This window comes from Heteronotia binoei, chromosome 5 (genome assembly GCF_032191835.1).
Source record: "Heteronotia binoei isolate CCM8104 ecotype False Entrance Well chromosome 5, APGP_CSIRO_Hbin_v1, whole genome shotgun sequence".
Taxonomy (NCBI): Eukaryota; Metazoa; Chordata; class Lepidosauria; order Squamata; family Gekkonidae; genus Heteronotia; species Heteronotia binoei.
In genome coordinates, this window is record NC_083227.1 from 137157476 (window position 1) to 137177646 (window position 20171).

The 20171-nt window shown below is 45.4% G+C and overlaps 1 protein-coding gene across 2 annotated transcripts in view; it reads left to right on the forward strand.

Annotated features, from left to right (window-relative positions):
- FSTL4 (follistatin like 4) overlaps nt 1-20171 on the forward strand; it is a 944621-nt gene that overhangs the window by 55264 nt on the left and 869186 nt on the right. The gene's annotated exons all lie outside the window — the stretch shown is intronic.

The window sequence follows — 20171 nt, forward strand, 5'->3', positions numbered from 1 at the left end:
TAAACTAAATAAATGTATCAGTTTAAACGTTATCCAGGTGCTTGTCTGAAACAATAGCTTGTCATTATCTTAGGATATTCTGCTATGCTGAGTTGTTTCAGTGGATGAAACTTTATGCTGTATCATTTTTACAAATACTGACTAAATATAACTTCATTAGTATAGATTTCTGTGGAACGTATATAGGAAGTGTAACATTTATGGTGGTATATTCATCCTCTCCCCACCAACACACACACCCATTCCATACCATGACTTCAGTCCAAAAATGGTTCCTCCTGAGCTGTTATGTAGAGAAAAAATAATTAACAAAGCCATTCACAGATCTTTTTGTCATCAGGTCTAATTTAGCAGTGCTAGCATAAACTCTAGGGAATAGTGTGCATTTGGTCAGTGCTTCTATATAGATATTTCCTAATCTGATGATCTGACGTATTAATTAAATCACTTGACTTTATCCAACTGTAATAGGTATTAAAACTGAAAGCAAATAAGAAGAAATCCTGTTACAAGTAATTTGCAAGAGTTGCTTTAGTATGTTTGTTTTACAATGTTGTGGTGTGGCAAAGGATCTTGTTACAGACATAATTTCACCCTGATTTCATGGTTTAACAGAAACATGTGTTGGACTAGTGGAATTTTATGTAAATAAAGGCTTGTTTGTAAATATTGTTGTGAGGATGCCAGGTTGGTTATAGAAGGAAGATGACTGTAGTTGTTCCAAAGCTGTTGAATTCCTCATTGTACAATTTGGCTTTTGTTGTCAAGCCCTCTTGGTATCTTCTGTCTTGCTTCAAGGCTTGATAAAAACAGAAAGGATAAAATGTTAGTGAACTGTTTGTTGTAATAATAGTGAATGTCCATCTGAATCCTGTGGCCTTGAAGAACCATTCACTTCAATTCTCTTTCCTTTTCATGGGAGAGAGGGAAGCCTGCTCAACAAGTACCGTAGAGAAACCAGGTGTTTTAATTCAGCTCTTGTCAACTGCCTCTGGAGTGTAAACCAAAAAGTTATTGGCAAAATGTTCCAGACAGTTGTGTGATTGCTTTGTGATTGATGGCTGTCTAAAGACTGGGAAAGAGTCATGAGGTGCTGACTAATAGCAAGCATCTCTAAAAAATGTATCCTCATAAGCATGTGGTTGAAGCCAGTGGACTTGAAACTAAGTGAGGGGAAAGTGAGCAGGCAGGAGACAGACAGTAGAAACAACAATAGGTAACAGCATATGATTGTACACAAAATATCATTGATAACATTGGAACAATATGTTCAGGAATGTATAAGGATAAATACCCTTAGATTTTCCTGTTTATTATGAACTGGCATCTGGTTTGAGCTGTTCTTTATTAATTGGCAGCTGGCTAAAGATCAGCCAACAAAGAGTTTCTTCTATTTACTGTTTAACTTTTGGTTTTGTTTAGCAGATGTTTTCTGGGATGTCTAATCAATCTCCGTACAAATGTGAAGTGGAAAACTGTTTTTCATTAAACAGATTGCTACAATTCCCAGTTCTGTTTGCAAAGCATTTTGAATTAGGCTGTAAAACATCGGGGGTGACATACTTCTTTGTAATTAAGGGGTGCTGTGCAGGCATGTATGCTGCTATTGTTTGTCCGTTGCAATTGGTTCAAATAAGGAAGCAAGGCAGCTATGACTACTTAAACAGTATTGTATTGAACTCTACAAAATAATTGAGGTTTTTCTTCTATTGCTTTGATATATTTAGGCCAGCAAACAGATTTTTAGAATGCAGCACACCCTCCCTGTTGAAAGACCTCCCCCCTCGCAAGATATACCTTTCTTTTGTGGGGCCTCCTTTAAACTATTCAGGACTGGAAAGGATGTTCCAGGCATTGCTGTCTTCAAAGCTATGTATGTAGTATAGCTTAGTATAATTCCATCATTGCCCATGAAACACACATTTATTATTTGTGTTCTGTTGTGGCCTGTTGTCAAATTGCCTTTGCAGGTTTTTGTACCATTTCAAGTTTACCTTGATAAATATGTGCTGTGGTGATAAATGCATTCTTGTCGACATTTCACAGATGGAAATAAGGCCTGTGAATGAATGTTGTGTGTGTATGTGTGTCAAAGAAAGATAAAAAAGAGTAATTTCCAAAGCTGTTGAATTCTTCATTGTACAATTGTAGAATACAGCAAAAGCAGAATCTTCGGGAGAGGATTACATCTCCCAAGCACATTTATAGTCCACCCCCCCCTCCCCCATATAAGCACGGTCAGGTAGAACTTAAACTTGGAATTTTCCATTGAAACTGACTTAGTAACTTTTCTCTGCAGCTGGTCATGGGATGAGCCAGATCAGTTTGTTCTAGTTTCAAGGTCACTTACTTTTACACTGGTCACAGCTAGGGGTGTGCTGTACCATGTACATTCAGCTAAATCCAAGCAAAAAATAATAATAATCCAAAAAAACCCCACTGACTTTATTGGTATTTTCTGGAGATTTTTTTCAGCTGGATATTTCTTTGGGCATTTTTTTTTTATATCTGAAATGGCCAAACAATAACAAAAAGTCCTGAAAATATTAAGATTTATTTTTTTTGGGCGGGGGGGGGGGGACTGCCAGATAGTCATAGTTAACAGCATTTAAAGTGATTGCAGTCCCTTTAAATGCCTTCCAGGTGAACTCACTGCTTGGAGAAGATGCTTAAAGGGACTGCAAGCCGTTTAAATGCCTTCAGAGTTCATTTGCAGAGTCATGCTGCTCATGCAGCTTTGAGAAGGTATTTAAAGGGATGATGATCCATTTAAAAACTCCCTCTATATTGAAATGATAGAATTGTACCTCACTGCTCCAAACTTTTTGAAACTTGGGGATGTTTTTGAGGAGAGGCACCAGCAGCTATGCTACAAATTTGGGACCTCTACCTTGATAAACAGCACCCCCCCCCCTTGGTTCTCCATTATACCCTATGGGGACCATTAACTATAAGGTATAACTATAGAGTACAATGGAGCTGAAAAAATTCAGGAATCCTGAATATTTACTGAATCCCAATATTATACTAGTATTGGAATTTGGGAATATCAGGAAATACCAGTATTTTGGGATTCAGTATACCAAACCTGAAAAAAACCCCTTGAAATCCCTAATCACAGCACATCGCACGTAGAATACATGATTTCACCATAGTACACCTTACATAGATTCTAATGTCTCCACTTTGGTTAATTTGTACTTCCACAGGGACATGGATAAGCAACCCAGGGACGTGGGTGCACAGTTTCAGTTGTAAGATTGCTTCATGGTATGGTCATTTAATTGGTCAAAATGATTGCTTGTTAGATACCATTATAGCCAAAACCTTTTTTAAAAAATAAATACCATGAGGAAAGGGCTTATTTATCGCATTCATAATCCTCCTTTCTTATATCATGGAATTCAGAACAGTATAGCTAAAGTTCCCAGGCAGTCTTCCATTCAGGTACTGACCTGATCCAGACCTTCTTAACAGCCACAAGCTTGCTATACCTTCAAAACATATGTAAATACAAAAGTTAGATACTATTTAGAAGAATCTGAGAATGTGTACTATGGCATGCATAGAAATGCAGTTGTAAAAAGCTGCACCTTTTAAAAAGTCTCAAAGTACTGTGCAAACATAATAAAGGTACGTGAAGTATTAACTGTTCACAGAGCCAGAGAGCCTTGAGTGACAGGCTGCTCTGAGAAATCTGATTAGACAGCATCAGCTAAGCAGACAGTCTTGAGAGAGCTGGATGGTGAGGAGAGTGTCAAATTTGTGCCTTTACTGGAAAATGCCAGAATTCTGCCTTGACTGAGAGTCTGATTTCAGCCTTAGCTGAGAGTGGTTTAATACAGATAGGAGAACGGGGGGAAGTGGCTAGGAGATTTGGGAAGTGTATGGGGACTCCCATTCGGGCCAAGGGAAAGGGAAAGGTCTTCTAGGGAGAGAAGATTCCCTACCCAGTTGAAGAGGGAAAATAGCTCTGAAGAATACAGAGCTCCCTGGTCTGGTGTGAATGCCTATGGAATCTTAACGAAAAGGGGTTTGAATACTGAAAAGCGTGCGCCAATCTTCTGGGAAACTAAGAGTTTGAGAGATACAAAAAATAAGTATGCTGGAATGTTAAGGGAAAACATACCGAAACAAAAGCCTCTCAATATAAGATTTCAAGAAACTGCAAGAAAGCTCAAGAAATTTTAATTATTAGGGTTTGTAGAATCTTTCGGGATCAAGTGCCGTGTTCTACTGGAGAAAGTTTTCCTTCCAGACATTTCGTTCTCAGCTGCGGAGAACATCCTCAGTGGCGTTGCAGCCGGAGCAGGCGCTCAGACCTTCTTGGCTGCAATGCTTGGCTGCAGCATTGAATTAGCTGATACGTAAGAACTAAAGTCTGTGCAAAAACTGGTTTACCTCAGAAATTTCAAGCCCTGAATTCACATGGCCTTTCCCCTCCATGTTGAATAAAGTTTTCTTCTTTTTTTGAATTTTAAAATTTCTCAAGTGCCATTATCAGTGGTTTAACCTAAAGAAGGTTCCTGATATTTTCCTCAAGTTGCTGGACTGTGCCGAAAAGCTAAAATACTGAACTGACAAAGGGTGGGGCAACTAAAGAAGAAGACATATTATGTGGGCAGTTCAGTCACAGAAGGGAACAGAAAAACAGAGGGAAAATGTTGCCTCTGATGAGTGAAGGAAGAGGTCATCATAACGGTTTACAAGGAAACTGTAAAATTAGCACTTTGGGACTATCTTTGGTCATGATCTCAAGAAGTAAATATCCTTCCTCATGAACAAATAGATTTGCTTCACATTACCACAGGGCAGGCTAATTACAGGTGACAGTTCTTCCATATGCCCAGTTCCTCCAACCAGAATCATGAGGTAAATATTACTGATCTGATTAGGAAGAAAGCTTATGCTTGCACCATCATTACTTCAGGGTGTCAAACATGTGATCTGGGGGCCAAATCAGCCCCCCAGAGGGCTCCTATCAGGCCCCCAAGGCACTGCCTGGCTTCTGTTTTTTTCTTCCTCTCTCTCTTGCTTCCTTCTGCATCACAGCTTGCTTTGCCAGACTTGCTCCATCGCACAGGAGCTACAAGCAAAGCCTCTGTTTTTTCCATTGGCTGAAGCTCCTCCCTGGGGGAGGAATACCTTGCTTTCAGGCTCTCTCAGTTGCACAACAGAGGTACTGAGCTAAGCCTCTCTTTCTTCTATTGGCTAAGGCTCCTCCCCCTCCTGCTCCCCAAGGAAGGAAGGAAAGAGCCACAGCTTCCTCTTCCCAGTTCCTTGGATTGCACAGGAGAAAGAAAAGAAAGCACCTTTAAGACTGAGGAGTAATGTTTTATTTTAAGTTTTAAAAAAAATCTTTGTGTTTGTCTGTCCTTTATAAGTTTGCATCTCTTCTACCTGGCATTACATTTTACAAATTTTCTGTAAAAGGAAACATACAACTCCTAAAGGATTGGGATTTTTTTTTTGTGGTGGTGGTGGTGGCAGCGGCAGTGTGGTAGTGGTGGTGGATCCATTAATGATATTTTAATGGAAGGGGGAAAAGCAATTTCAATTTATGAAAAGATGGGTGCTCATCTACTTGTGTTGCTTTTTTTGGTGGAGGGGAGTGAGAGGTCAATCAGTACCTCATATAATGCCACTGTCATTTCAACCACATCTTTCTTATGCTTGCAAAAATAAATCAGATTTCTTTGATCAGTGTATGTTTTCTATCTCTAGTGCTGGAACAAATGTTTTCCATAAGTCATATGGCCTTGGCATAAGGGATTAGTTTGAAAAGCATGGAGGTTAGTTGACCTTTGGACATGAATGTTTGCCCAAGGTGCTAAGATTATATAATTTATTTTAACAAAAGATATTACCTAAAAATATTAATGCTAAACTATGCAGGGGTATCAAACATGCAGGCCGGGGGATGAATCAGGCCCCTGGAGGGCTCCTATCAGGCCCTTGAGCAACTGGCTGTCCTCTGCTTCTTTCTCCTTCTCTCTTGCTTCCTTCTGTATCACAGCTTGCTTTGCCAGACTTGCTCAATCACACAGGAGCTACAGAGCAAAGCCTCTATTTTCTCCATTGGCTGAGTCTTCTCCCTTGCGGAGGAAGGGAGAAGGGAGAGCTTGCTTTGCCAGGCTCTCAATTGCACAGCAGAGCTACTGAGCCAAGCCTCTCTTCCTTCATTTGGCTGAGGCTCCTCCCCATCCTGGTCTCCTGGGGAAGGAAGGAAAGAACCAGAGCTACCTTTGCCCAGTTCCCTGGATCCCATGGGAGAGATACAAAGAAAACACCTTAAAGACCAACAAATGCTAATGTTTTAAACATGTTTTATTTTAAGTGGGTTTTAAAAAAATCTTTAATTGTGTTTTGTCTGTGTCCTTTATAAAGTTTATGTCTCTGCTACCTAATCTTAAATCAGTACACACATAGCCAGGCCCAACATGGCTGGCCCGACAAGGTCTCATTTATGTCAGATCTGGCCCTCATACCAAATGAGTTTGACATCCCTGATCTATGGATGTCTTTATTTATTCATACTTTCCAGAGTGCTGGAAATATAAACCAAGGTGGTTTTTTAAACTGTGAATAGCCATTTATTTGGTTTTGTGTGTGCAGTTATACTATCCTTTTACACTGAATTTGAAAAGAGCTAGTAACTGTGAAAGGAGCAGGGACATAGAAGCCCCCCCCTCCCCCCAGCATCTGCACTTCTGCAGTTTCACTCATCATGTTTTGTTAAATCATGTTTGCTTTCATAAAACACTTTTTCCCCAATACCATCTGTCAAAGCAAGCTCCCTGAATTGTAGATGGAAGCACAAACAGTAGATGTGAAGAAATTCTTCAGTGCCAGCCTGAACTCTGTCTGTCTGTAATCAAAGTGTGTTTGGAGATTTACAAGCAGTGGCACTGAAGTCAAGAACAGAATGTTATCAAGCCTGGTAAATATATAGCTGGTCACAGAGAGTATCTGAGAGGATTTGTTAGACTAGACAATTATTTTTTTTCTTTGCTTACTGAAGCACCTGCCTATGTCTGCCTCAGATATTCCCATACCAATAGTTCCATTGCATGTGCGTAACAGTGCTGTCAAGTTGCAGCCTACTTATGGAAAGGGGCTTTCAAGGCAAGTGGGAAGCAGAAGTGGTTTGCATTGCCTTCCCTTGCAGGTACAACCCCTGCTTAGATTCCAAGATCTGACAAGGTCAGGCTATATCATGCAGCCTTCCTTCCCCAATAGTTCCATTACAATAGGACTGTAATACAGAACTTTTTCAAAGCAAAGAAGGGGTGAAGGTGTGCAGGGTCATCTATAAAAGAAATGGAAAGGACTGACAAAGAGGTACCCTAACACCTTAAATTCTGTGGAGCCATTCACTCTAGGTAGACTGAATATGTGTTTGGGATGAGATCACAGAGACAAGCCTTACTGCTACCTATTTACAGATTTCTCTTTCATACAAACAATCTGTGCATACTGCAGAATTAACACACAGAGCCTGGGAGCAGTTCTGTGACCACAAACTCACCCCACTTCCACTCCATATTCATCCAGTCTCCCCACCTACAAAGGGCAGGACTACCATTTTAAATGCTCCCAATTAAAATTTAATTGAGGCAAAGCTTTACTTGATCATACCCCTTCAAACATACAGAGGTGCCAACTCTGAGTTTGGAAATTTCTGGAGATTTGGAGTGGGTCCATGGGATGGCAGGGTTTGGGGAGGAGAGGGACCTGCTATAGAATCTTTCCTTCAAAGCTGCCATTTCCTCTTGGGGAAGTGATCTCTGTAGTCTGGAGATAATTTGTAATTCTGAGAAATCTTCAGGCTCCACCTGGAGGCTAGGAACCTTGCTCACATAAAACTCACCGCCTGCACAGAGAAATGTAGATGTTGGGGGAAAGGGTTAACATAGGATTCTCTGTAAGGATGGCTACTGTCTCTAGGATTTTTAAATGGAAATAATCAAACATGTACCTGTCCCTTCTTGCCATCTTAAAGAGTACAATCCATGAATAGATGTACCATGTGATCTTGCTATTATGAACTGTACTTTTAAAAAGCTTAGTAGTGCTTCACAGAAACAGAGTCTTGAGTGACCGGCTGCTCCAAGCAATCTGATTGGCTAGCATTAATTGAGTAGAGAGAGGGGCGTTTTCGCACTGACCTTAATCGGCAGTGAAGCACCAGTTTCCATTTGCGACGCAAAAGCCGCGGGACTTTCCGGCTCTTCCAGGTGCTCCGCGGCAATTAGTGCGAAATCCGCGCAGATCCTGCACGGTGAAGAGGGGCTTCGCTGCCGATTAAGGTCAGTGCAAAAATGCCCAGAGACTTTAGAGCTGAATGCTGAGGAGGAGAATTCATTTGGAATTCAGTTTTGACTGAGAGCAGTTTAACGCAGACAGGAGAACTAGGAAAAGTTGGCAAGGACAAGTGGGTATTTAGATGGAGATTCCCATTTGAGCTAAGGAAAGGGAATAGATCTCCTAGACAGAGAAAAGAATTTGCCTACCTCGTCTAAACAGGGTGTTAGCACTGGAGAGTACAGAGAGCCCTGGTCTGATGTGGTTAGAAGCTGTCTTTGGAGACCTTAAGAGTCAGTTAAAAACTCAAAGGCCGTTTTCCCACTTACCTTACCCCAGAGCGACGTCCCTCTTCACCGCGCTGCATCTGCGCGGATTTTGCACAAACTGCTGCGCAGCACCAGGAAGAGCCGCGTAGTCCTGGGGCTTTTGCGTCGCAAATGTAAACCTGCTTTTTGGCGGTTTACATTTGCGACACAAAAGCCCCGGGACTACGCGGCTCTTCCTGGTGCTGCGCAGCAGTTTGTGCGAAATCCGCGCAGACGCAGCGCGGTGAAGAGGGACGTCGCTCCGGGGTAAGGTAAGTGGGCAAACGGCCAAGATGTATATTGATGTTTCAAGAAAAGGGGTTTGGGACTCCAAAAAAATTAGCAAAGATGAACAATAAGATGCCAGATAGGTGCTGGAAATGTAAAAAGCATGAAGGTTCTTTCTACCATATGTGGTGGACTTGTGAAAGAGCTAAAATGTTTTGGCAAATGATTCAACAAGAGATATCTAAGATCCTGGGATATGAATTCAATAAAGAGGCAGAGACTTTTCTGCTGGGATTACAAATGGAAAAATTTCCAAAAGAAGATAGAACATTAATATGGTACTTGCTCTCAGCTGCTAGGACATTGTATGCGCAGTTGTGGAAGCAAGAAAAAATACCAGAAAAATGGGACTGGATTATGAAAGTTATGTCATGGAGTGAAATGGACAAATTAACAAGAAAATTAAGAGACTGTGATTTAGAACTTTTTAACCAAGAGTGGAAGAAATTCAGAAGATATGTAGAGAAAGAGTGGAAAATAAAAGGACATTGGACAATTTTTGAGGATTAAGATTTTTAAGATAACAATACAACTCTTGAAGGGGGTTCTTCTTCCCTATGTTTCTTTTTTGTTTCGTTTTTTTTCTTGATAGTTAAGGGTACCTTTAATATCTGTTTTTTTAAAGAAAATAACACTGGCGGGGGTCAAGTAATTGGGGGAGGGGTGGGAGAAAGTAAGATGTGGGGTAGAATGATGGTCTTTTTCTTAATATATATTAAGCTTTTTATAAGTTGTAGTTATAGTTCTACTACCATATGTTACTAATAAAAATTGTTTATTCAGAAAAAAAAGAAAAGGGGTTTGGGTACTGAAAAGAGTGTAACAGCCTTCTGGAAACTAAAAGTTCAAGAATAATCAAAGAAAGTGTACTGGAGTGTTTTGAGGGCACACTGGAACAAAAGCCTCTCAAAATAAAAAAAAAAATTAAGTAACTGTGACTAGCTTATGAAACTCTCATTAGCCTCAAATGCATGTACTGATTTTACCGCAGAGTTATTTATATTGAGTTGCCTCAGAAATTTTAACCCTGATTTTACCTGACCTTTCCCCTCTATGTTAAATAAAATATTTTGTTATTTTTGAAACTCAAAATGTGAAGTGCATTTTTTAAATACCTTTGTGTATTGCTGAGGTGATCAGATGTCTTCCCTCCCCTCCTCTTGCTCTTCTCCTACTCCCCAAACAGTTGACCTACAGCCATTAATTTTGAGATCTCAGAGAGGCTTTGCCCCCCAAGGTCGGAATGAAGAGTCAGACACAATGCATTGGAATAAAATTTGGGCCACTTTATTAATTAACAGCATAAACAGCAAGGGAACCCCACCAGCGGCCTGGCCAGGGCTAGGGGTCACCGCGACCGCTCCCCTGCCATTAACGGGCGAGAGACCCAGCCCCCCAGCCGGAGCTGAGCAACTCAGCTCCCTCCAGGCAGGCCCAGCAGGGAGGCCCGCACCAGAGGGCCCCAAACCCAGACGCACGTCTCGGCGGAAAGGCACCCTCTAGCCAAGCCTCCTGGACAGTCTGCAATCTCCAACTCGGGTCTCCAAACCCCAAGGTTGTTCATGCCAGACCCCAAATTCCCCAAAAGGGGGATGCTTCGCAGTCCTCCCCTAGCCGCATAGTGTCCTAAACCCCAAAAACCTGCCACTACTAAGGCCAAGTCTCTACTTAGGGCTTAGCGCCCACCGGGAGGCCCAAAGCCACCCGCAACCCTTGCTGCAAATCTCTCAGGAAAAGCATATGACCCTTTTCCGAGAGATGGACCCCATCCCCCCTGTAGAGGTCAGGACATTTCACCGAAATGTCCGGATGGGGCAAAAAGTGGCCCAACCCCCTTTCCAGCGCCTTTTTAATCTCCTTGTTTGCCTTATACCTGGCCCTCTCTATAGCTGCAGGCTCCAAAGCACAATGCCACACCAGGCGGGGCAGCATGGCTGACCACACAATGATGGTCCCTGGCCATCGCTCCGAATGTGCTGGAAATCATCTCAGGCTTGCCAAACTAAGGCCTTGCCCTTCAATAACCCCAGATCATTACCACCCAGATGAACAAGTAAGATCTGAGGAGGAGGACCCGTTCTATCATTAAACAATAAAGGCAGCAGGCCCGGCCACTTAAGGCCCCGACGCCCCTGCCATTCGATAACAGCATGCTGACTGAGTCCCAGCTGAGAGCCAGCCGCAGTTCTCCGTGCTTGAAGAGCACCCCAAAACACGTGGCTATGGCCGCAGATGAGAACTCGGCTCCGGCTCCTCTGGCCAGGAACAGCAGCATCTAAAGAGAAAGAAACAGTTAAACACAACCAGAACAATAAACATCCAACCCACAAGCCACTCACGGCCTGAAAAAAGGTCGCACATATGTCTTATAGGCTGAAGAACGCCACCGGCCCAACCTCTGAATAGAGGTGGAAGGATACCCCATGGCGGCCGCCGTAGAGGCCGCCCCGATCCTAAAGGAGTGGGTCCCAAACCGCACTCCTGACAACCCCAGCTCACCCAAAGCCCGGGATGTCACGGCCCAAAACTGATGTCTTGTTAATGGCTTACCATCCACATGCATAAACAAAAACCCATCCTTGGGGCCCCTGACTGCTAAATAAGCAGCCAACGCGGTAACCGGGCAAAGCTCAAGCTCGGAACAACTACCAAGCTCGAGCGTAGTACCACGCTGCCACTGATCCATCTTGGAACGACGGACAGTAATGACTGCCTTACCCCCAGACAGCTGCAAGTCCCCCAACCGCAGAGCCCTGCCAGAGACATCATTCCCAGACTGAGCCACCAGCTCACTTACCCTAAGAGCCCCGAAAAAGGCCACTAAGGACGCGGCATGAAACAAGCAAGCTTCAAAAGACGAAGCACACACCACGTCCCATACCCTCCTTAAACCACACAGAATCAAAGGAGACACAGGATTCCGCGTATCAACCCTGGGACCGGCCTCTCTAGACCACCCCTCCAACATTTTTCGCAGACGAAAGTCTGCTGTATCCTCCCTATAACCCAGCGCTTTGCTGGCAAAAGCCAGAGCAGACAAGCGCCCCCTGATGGATCGCACTGCCAACCCCTTACCTCTCAGCGAGGCACAGTAATGGAGCAATTCCTCCACCGGAAGGGGCCAAACCCTGCGATACCCTACCTCAGCCCTAAAGTCTTCAAACTGCCGCACAGCCCGTTCATAAGACTTCCGAGTGCTAGGTGCAATGGCTAGACCTATCGCTCTGCAGGCTTCGGCTCTCCAATCAGCCATAGCTCCTGGGGCATTGGCACCGGCTCTCCGTCTGCTTCCGGTGCCAGCTGACGAAATCTCCCCATCTGTTTACGAGATAGAGCGTCAGCTACCCCGTTACTTACCCCAGGAACATGTTCGGCTAAAAACAAAATATTCAGCCGCAAACAATGCAGAGTGAAGGCTCTCACCAATCTCATAACCCTCCCCGATTTGGATGAGAGGGAATTAATGACGTGGACCACCGCCATATTATCACACCAAAAATGAACTGTGTGATTGGCCATATCCTTCCCCCACAGCCAAACCGCGACTAAAATGGGAAAGAACTCGAGAAACGTGAGATCCCGGTTCACTCCTACCCGTGCCCACGAATCAGGCCAACTATCCGCGCACCAATGTCCGCGGAAATAAAGCCTTCAAATGAAAACCCCAAGAGCTCAAAATCGTCGGGGTGGACAGGCAAAAGGCGAAATGCAGACTTAATATCGCATTTAGCCAATTCTGCTCCCACCCCACAACGCCTGACCACGGCAATAGCCTGGCCGAAGCTGGTGTACCTTACAGAGCACAAGTGCTCCGGAATCCCATCGTTCACTGAGTTACCCTTGGGAAAAGACAAATGATGAATCAAACGAAATTCACCAGGCGTCTTTTAGGGACCACACCCAAAGGTGAGACTCTAAGAGTACTCACTGGAGGATGTGAAAAGGGGGCCAAAATCCTACCCTCAGCCATTTCCTTAGCAATCTTGTCCCTCACAACCTGTTCCAAACCCTGAACTGACTTAAGGTTTCCTGACACAAACTGAACTCTCAGTCCCCTAAAAGGTATCCTAAAACCGAACTTAAAACCCTCCAACAAATACAACCCATCAACTCGTCTAGGATACCTTGCCAGCCACTGCTCAAGAGGACCCACCCTTACCGGGCTGGGTCCCTTTTTTGGGCGGAAAGGCTCCCCCACTCCCTCCAGGTTTCTTTGGATTCCTACGCCCCCGGGCTTTAGGGCATTCATCAAAAGAATGGGATCCCCTGCACATGGGGCACTCGTGCTTAAATTGGCACGCTTTCCTGTTGCATACCCCGAGCGCTCCAAAATCCCAGCAGAGTGAGCGGGGTTGAACCGCCTGCCCTGCTGTAGCGTGGGGAGAGCCTGCTGAAACTGAAGCGGCAATGGACGACCTACTTACCAAGTGACCGCTGTCAGAGCGATCACCCAGATTAGGCCTAGCCGGGGACATCACCTGCAGCCAAAGCTGCTGATGGATCCGATCCCACTGAAGGGATGGATACAGGGCGGCCCTCATACGAAATTCCTGGTCATATTGCAACCAGGCTGGTCCACTAAAGGCCGTATAGCCTTTATAAATTATGTCCAGGTACTGGAACAAAGACGCCGCCCGCCATGGCTGCGCCCTGGCAATCACCCCAGCATAGATACAGAACCCAGGAAGCCAATTCGCCCAGGTCCTATCCACCTTCCTCTTTTTCAACTTCTCCTTTTCCTTCTCATCTAACTCTTCCTTGTCCTTCTTTTCAATCTCACGATAGAGAAGCGAAAATATATCTACATACTCCCCTTTTAAAATCTTCTCCCTGGTGGCCGGCAGCAGATGATCCCCCAGCGGCAAAGCAACCTCCCCAAAGGGCAAGGCTGCGAAAGGCACCATTCCATACGGAGAAGGTGCCCCCATAACAGAACCCACCAAATTCATCTGCCCTGTAGATGGACATGCCCAAGGCATACCCTGCCCACCTGGCCACGGCCAATTCTGCGGTATTCCTACTCCCGAAGATGCAGGCACCCCTGACATACCCTGCCCAGCTGCCGAAGCCGGCCCCCATGTCCCCCATGGCCAACCCTGTACTGACCCAATTTGTGAGGCGTCCCCAAACCTACCTCCAAATCCAGCAGGCACCAATGGCAAACTGCCACCAGACGTTCCAGCCACAGCATCAGGACCACCGGTACCGACATCCCAGCCAGGCCCGACTCCACTAGACCTGCTCTCAAGCATAGACAGTCTTGTGAGTATATTAGCCTGCCTCACCTTTTTGGATTGCTTACCGCTTCCCCCCCACACTTAGAGGAAGGACACCCGACGCCTGCTCAAGTGCCCTCAATCTACTTAAAATATTAGAGTCCACTGCTGCTTCACCCTCCTCGTCCGAAGAGGAAGACAGGGGAGGTGGCCTCTTAGGAGGTACCTTAGATGGCCTAGGCGCAGGCTTCTTGCCCTTAGACTTACCTGAGCCTTTACCCCCAGCCATTTCTCACAAGGTAACTGCACCAACTTATGCCAAAGAAACACTTCTAAAATGGCCGCCACCCACCTTTAATGGAAAAAAAAGACTTAAAATGGCCACCAACAGCCTTTCACACCTTTCACAAGGAGTTAAAATGGCCACCACCCACTTTCTGCCCAGAGACACTATTTAAATGAGCCAGCAAATGGCCACCGCCCACTTTCTGCCCAGAGACACTATTTAAATGAGCCAGCAAATGGCCACCGCCCACTTTCTGCCCAGAGACACTATTTAAATGAGCCAGCAAATGGCCACCGCCCACTTTCTGCCCAGAGGCACTATTTAAATGAGCCAGCAAATGGCCACCACTTTCTGCCCAGAGAACACTTTCAGTGCAGATACACAATTTAAATGAGCTAGCAATGGCCCCCTATAGGCCCGCCAATACTGGCAGCGGCTCTCAAGAGTCTCAGGCTGATGTTCTCCTCACAGCCTACCTACACCCTCCCCAGTAGGAGATGCCAGGTATTAAACCTATGACAATCTGCCTACCAAGCTGATGCTCTGCTAATGAGCCCCTAACTCCTTCAGGCCTTCTGCTTCTGACTGAAAAAGGGGGGGGGGGAGAAAAAGGGGGGGAACAGATCACCAGACCCCTTGAGCCAAAGCACACCATAAACACCCTCAACTACAAAAGAAGGGCAGCACAGGCAGCCAGGCCAGAGTTACCAGTTAAAAAAAAAGGGGGGGGGACACCATGGCCCTCCCTTTACTCAAACAACCCCCCGCTCCAGCCAAGACTCAGCCAACATGATGCTCCGCCGACGCAGCAGCCGCCACGGGCAAGCACGCCGGCCGCAAGCTCTTCAGCCTGAAAGCAGCCTCAGACGCCTCTCAACGCGACGATGCTGTCACTCAGCCTGACGCTTCCAGGCCAGAGAACTCCTCAGACGCTGCTCAGACTCCCGACCGCAACAACGACCTGCTCCTTCGACGAAGGACTGCTGGGGGAAGCAGGAGCCAGCCGTTAAAGCGGCTGGCCCCACCCCCCACATTGCGCGCCCAAACGGGCGAGCTCTGCCTCCTCCCTCCCAGGGAGGCAAACAGAGCCGACGCAGCCTAGCAGCTACGCTGCAGGCTGCAGGTTCACGATTGTGGGGAGGCATTTGTCTCACCAGGATAATTCACATTGAAAATAGACTTTCTGGTGCCTAGCCAGCCCTCCTCTCTGCATCTTATTAATGTTATAATCATACATCTTTTCAAAATGCTTTGGATTTTGATTGACTTTTAAAGCAAAGGTATCAAATACTGGATTCAAGATTGCTGCCATTCCATCTTTCTGTTGCATGCAGAGAAAACCAGACATCTATGCAAGACTTGGCCTGAGTTTTGGCAGAATTTGGATAATCCAAATTAAGTGTACCATGCTGCATTCTCTCTTATCATTCAGTTGCCTTTAGAGGCACAAGATAATTAAATGAAGACTGCCTTTCCCTGGACACATCCTAGATCTTACACAATTTAGATGTGAAATCAATGCTTTATGTTAACATTGGCACAACTGAAAGGCTGACGAGGTGAATGGGGGTGGCTTGCCATTGCCTTCCTCAGTCATCTACACTTTCCCCCCAGCAAGCTGGGTGCTCATTATACCGACCTTGGAAGGATGAAAGGCTGAGTCAACCTGGAGCCAGCTACCTGAACCCAGCTTTTGCTGGGATCAAACTCAGGTTGTGAGCAGATGGCTCCGAATGCAGTACTGCAGCTTTACCACTCTGTGCCACGGGGCTCTTCACCCAGCGGTTAGGGGCCTATAAATGTGCATAAAACTAATTCTGGGAAATCTCCAGTCAGCTCCTGGAGACTGGTTTATACAAAGTTTATGCCTCTCTCAGGTTTAAACAAAGTTCTGGGCAATCCCCAACCACCAACTGGAGATTGGTAAATGTGTATCTGTGCAATACCAGTTCTGGAAGATCCTGAAGTGGGGGTGGGGGGAGTGTCTGTAAGAAATTCTTGCACCTGGGAGATGCCCTGGAGGGAGTTGGCAGTCCCAGCCCTGTGCCCAGCTCCACATTCTCCCCCCCCCCTTTCTTGGATACAGGTGTGGCCATGGGGGCAGAACCAGCCACAGGTGTCGTCTTCCTCGAAGCTCAAGCAGGTGCAGATGTGGTGGAGGTGGCTCTTGGCTGGCATGTAGACCTTCTTAGCGGCATGTTGCTCTGAACTCAGAAAAGACAATATTTAAGTGGTCCCTCCCCTGCCTGATATAGAGGACCAAGTGCAAAGCTGAATTAAAGCTGAATTAGAGTTATAGAAATGCCACTGAGATGCCAAATGAGTTACTGAGATGCCACCTTACCAAATTGACCTGCCGTCCTATGCCTGAACCAGGAAACCCATAGCACCCATCGTTTTCCCCAGACTGGAGAGCAAGGCCACAGCATGAAGTTGCCTTATATTGAATTGGACCAAACTGCTTTGTTCAGAAAATGAACTGCCACATCCTGAATCAGATCCCTGCAGCCTAGCTGCATAATCAGCTGCTTTATATTAAACAGATCCCAGCAAGCCACCCTTGAACACTATGCAAAGGTGCTGTATACTGATTTGAAACCCCACTGCCTTGTGACAAGCATAATTGAACTCCAAAGGGAGTTCTGGCTGTCACATTTAAAGGGACAGCACGCTTTTAAATGCCTTCCCTCCTTTTGGAAACAATTAAGGATAGGGGCACCTTCTTTGGGGGCTCATAGAATTGGACCCCCTGATCCAATCGTTTTGAAACTTGGACGGTCTTCTGAGGAGAGGTACTGGATGCTATGCTGAAAATCTGGTGCCTCTACCTCAAAAACCAGCCCCCTTCTAAGCCCCAAATACCCACAGATCAATTCTCCCATTATACCCTATGGGAATCAGGTTCCTCTAGGGAAAAATGGAGTGCCCAACGATGTTTTCTTCCCCCCGCCCCTGCTTTTGGTGACACTGAAGTGGAGGGAGGGCTTCCAAACGGGGAACCCCTGCTTCCACCTGGGGATTGGCAACCCTAGATATGAGACCAAGCCACTCAGCAGCAGTGCTGTAAAAATTTGACTCATCAAGGCAGATATAACTTCTTGAATGATCTCCTCCCCCACCCTTTTCCTTGCTCAACTGGGGTTACAGATCTGGCCCCAGCATAAACAGAGCTGCTAGGGGGCCCAGGAGGCTGTGAGGGGGGGGTTGTTTGTTACCCTCCTGGAGTATCCTTGCAGAGGTGAAGAAAAGACCATTTCTGTAAGTTTTTTCCAGTAAGCTTGCTCCACTCATCTGCTCTGTCCCTTCCCTCATTGCGTCCTTCTCCTGACCTCTCATCTGTGCCGGCTGTGCTCCTGAGCAACAAAGCCACGTGCTTGGCCTGGGACTGGAGCAGCATGCATGCATGTGTATCCAAGCAGTCCAATGGTCAAAGAGGGCAGGAAGAGGCTGTGCTGCGTCCTAAGTAGCTGGTGGCTGCCCCCTGCCCTCTGACCCACCCCAAAGACATCCTATAGGGCTCACATCAAGTTAGGGTGAGCCCCTGCTTCCTGTGCTTGGTCTGGCCCCACCCATCTCCACCAGCAAAAGGCTGCCTTGCCTCTTACCCCTCCCCCGTGGCTTCACAAATGGGGATCAGGGTAAATCCAGATCTCTGCTAATTGTGCCAGTTTATAACTCTGCTCCTTTCTGACCTCCAGAGGGTGTGTTAAGAAAAAGAAAATTTTAAGTTGTGTGGTCATTAACCTTTGGATGAATCTATCCATTTAACCAAATGTTATGTTTATGCTTTTGTTGATTATGTGCTTCATAAGGCATTACAATGGATTAGAAAGCAAAGCATAATTCATGTATGAAAGCCAAACAAATTTGTCTTTATCAAATGCCACTCATCCAGTTAATTCATTATTATATCCTTTAATGGCTTGTTCCATGCAGTTAGGAATCAGTCTTGCAAAGTTATAGGAAATCTGTGGGAGGCTCTGAATTGCTGAGCATGAACTACATTTGGTATCCTAACAGATGCATGAGCAGTTGCACTAAGCAAAACAGATCCAAATTCTCAGTCTGCGGAAGCTGCAGCACTGTCATTGCCAATGAAGCTACAGAATCTGTCTTAGAGACTCCAGCCATAATTATTCATTTGTTTTCATGTTGCTCACAGTCATCCATTCAAAAAATTGGTGTCAAATGATAATTTTTAAGCCAGTCAGCCAAAAAATTATCAAGGCAGTTTTCCCTCTCTGCTTATCTGCCTCACTTGAACAAATGAGATGTATCTCAAGCTTGATCAGCAGATGAATAAGACTAAAACAGGGGGAAGTGGTTCTTTCATAGGGATTAAGAGGCTTGATCCTGGTGAAGTTTGTTTGTCACAGTTAAGTGATTATTAGGCAGAAGCTGTGGTGAATGGACTGAGGTGGATGGACTGAGTGGTGGACTTGGCAATCCTACTGGTGGGGAAATGGGTGGTAAGGCTGCCAGATCCTGAAGATTTGGGGATGGCACCTGGGGAGGACAAGGACTTCAGTGGGGTATGCCACAAAGTCCATCCTCCAAAGCATCTATTTTCTCCAGGGGAACAGATCTCTGGAGATAAACTGTAATTCTAAGGGATCTTCAGGTTTCACCGGGAGGATGGCATCCCTTGCTGACTCTCCAAAGGGGAGGTCTTCCTTAAAGTGTCTTGAGGGTTTGGGTATTCTGATCATTATCTGCTTGTGACAGCTGTTGGCTAAAGAACTGCTAATGCAGCAGCTATGACTGGCAGGAAAAATGGATATATCCAGTTTGTTAAAAATGTACTCTGTGTGCCAAATATATGCTGGTTCTTGTACAGAAGAGTAGCTGCCAAGCACATGAGTGAGGCCATGCATTGTGTTATAAAAATATGTAAATTGTTAGTTCATCAAAGCTAGCACTCTTAGTTTGAGATGTTTTGACACTCTGCACAGAAATGGATTCTGAATGCTTTCTTGCTACAATGAGATTCACATCTCAAGGGAAAGTAGAATAAGGAATATGACAACAGGTGACACTTCTTCAGAGTGCTATTTGAGTGCACATTCTTATTTGTATTTTGGTGACTTTTTATGAGGGGAAGGGACAAGTAGATAACAGATCACTTCCCTCCACTCAAACCTGTTGACTTGGGCTACAGAAAAAAAAGAAAAAGATACTCTTTTCCCCTCTTCCTTTCACAGTATGGAGATCAGAAGACAATTGTTCTTATCTGTTGCTTTCCTGTACTGTGAGTTGGGGATTGGGGTCAGAAGCCAATTCTCAGCTGATCTACTATCAATTATAAGAAGCTTTCCCAAACTCCCCCCCCCCCCCGTGGCCTGGTTATTTTTACACTTCTCTTTCGTGACCCACTAAAATTTGGGGGTGAAGCCAGGAGACTTTGGGGGTGGAGATGGGAGACAGGAATTATGTCATTTCCTGTAGTGTCACTTCCAGGTCAAGGGCCAAGTGATGTCACTTGCGGGACACACTGAACCAAAACTCCACCTCTTCCTGTGATGTTACTTTCAGGGCACTCCCCCAAACCTGCCTCTTCTTCTGAAGTAATTTCATTTTCAGAAAAATCTCTCTGAAACTCATGCTGAGCCAAAATGGGGGTGGAAAGTGGGTGATCTGCAACTTTTTCATACATTCCCAGGATCCTCTCTTTCCACCCCCACATCTGCATGCACCTATCTGTTTGTGTGTTTTTCTCTGTTGCTAGCTCTCCTAATGCCCATGTTCCATTCCCTGCACTACCTACACACC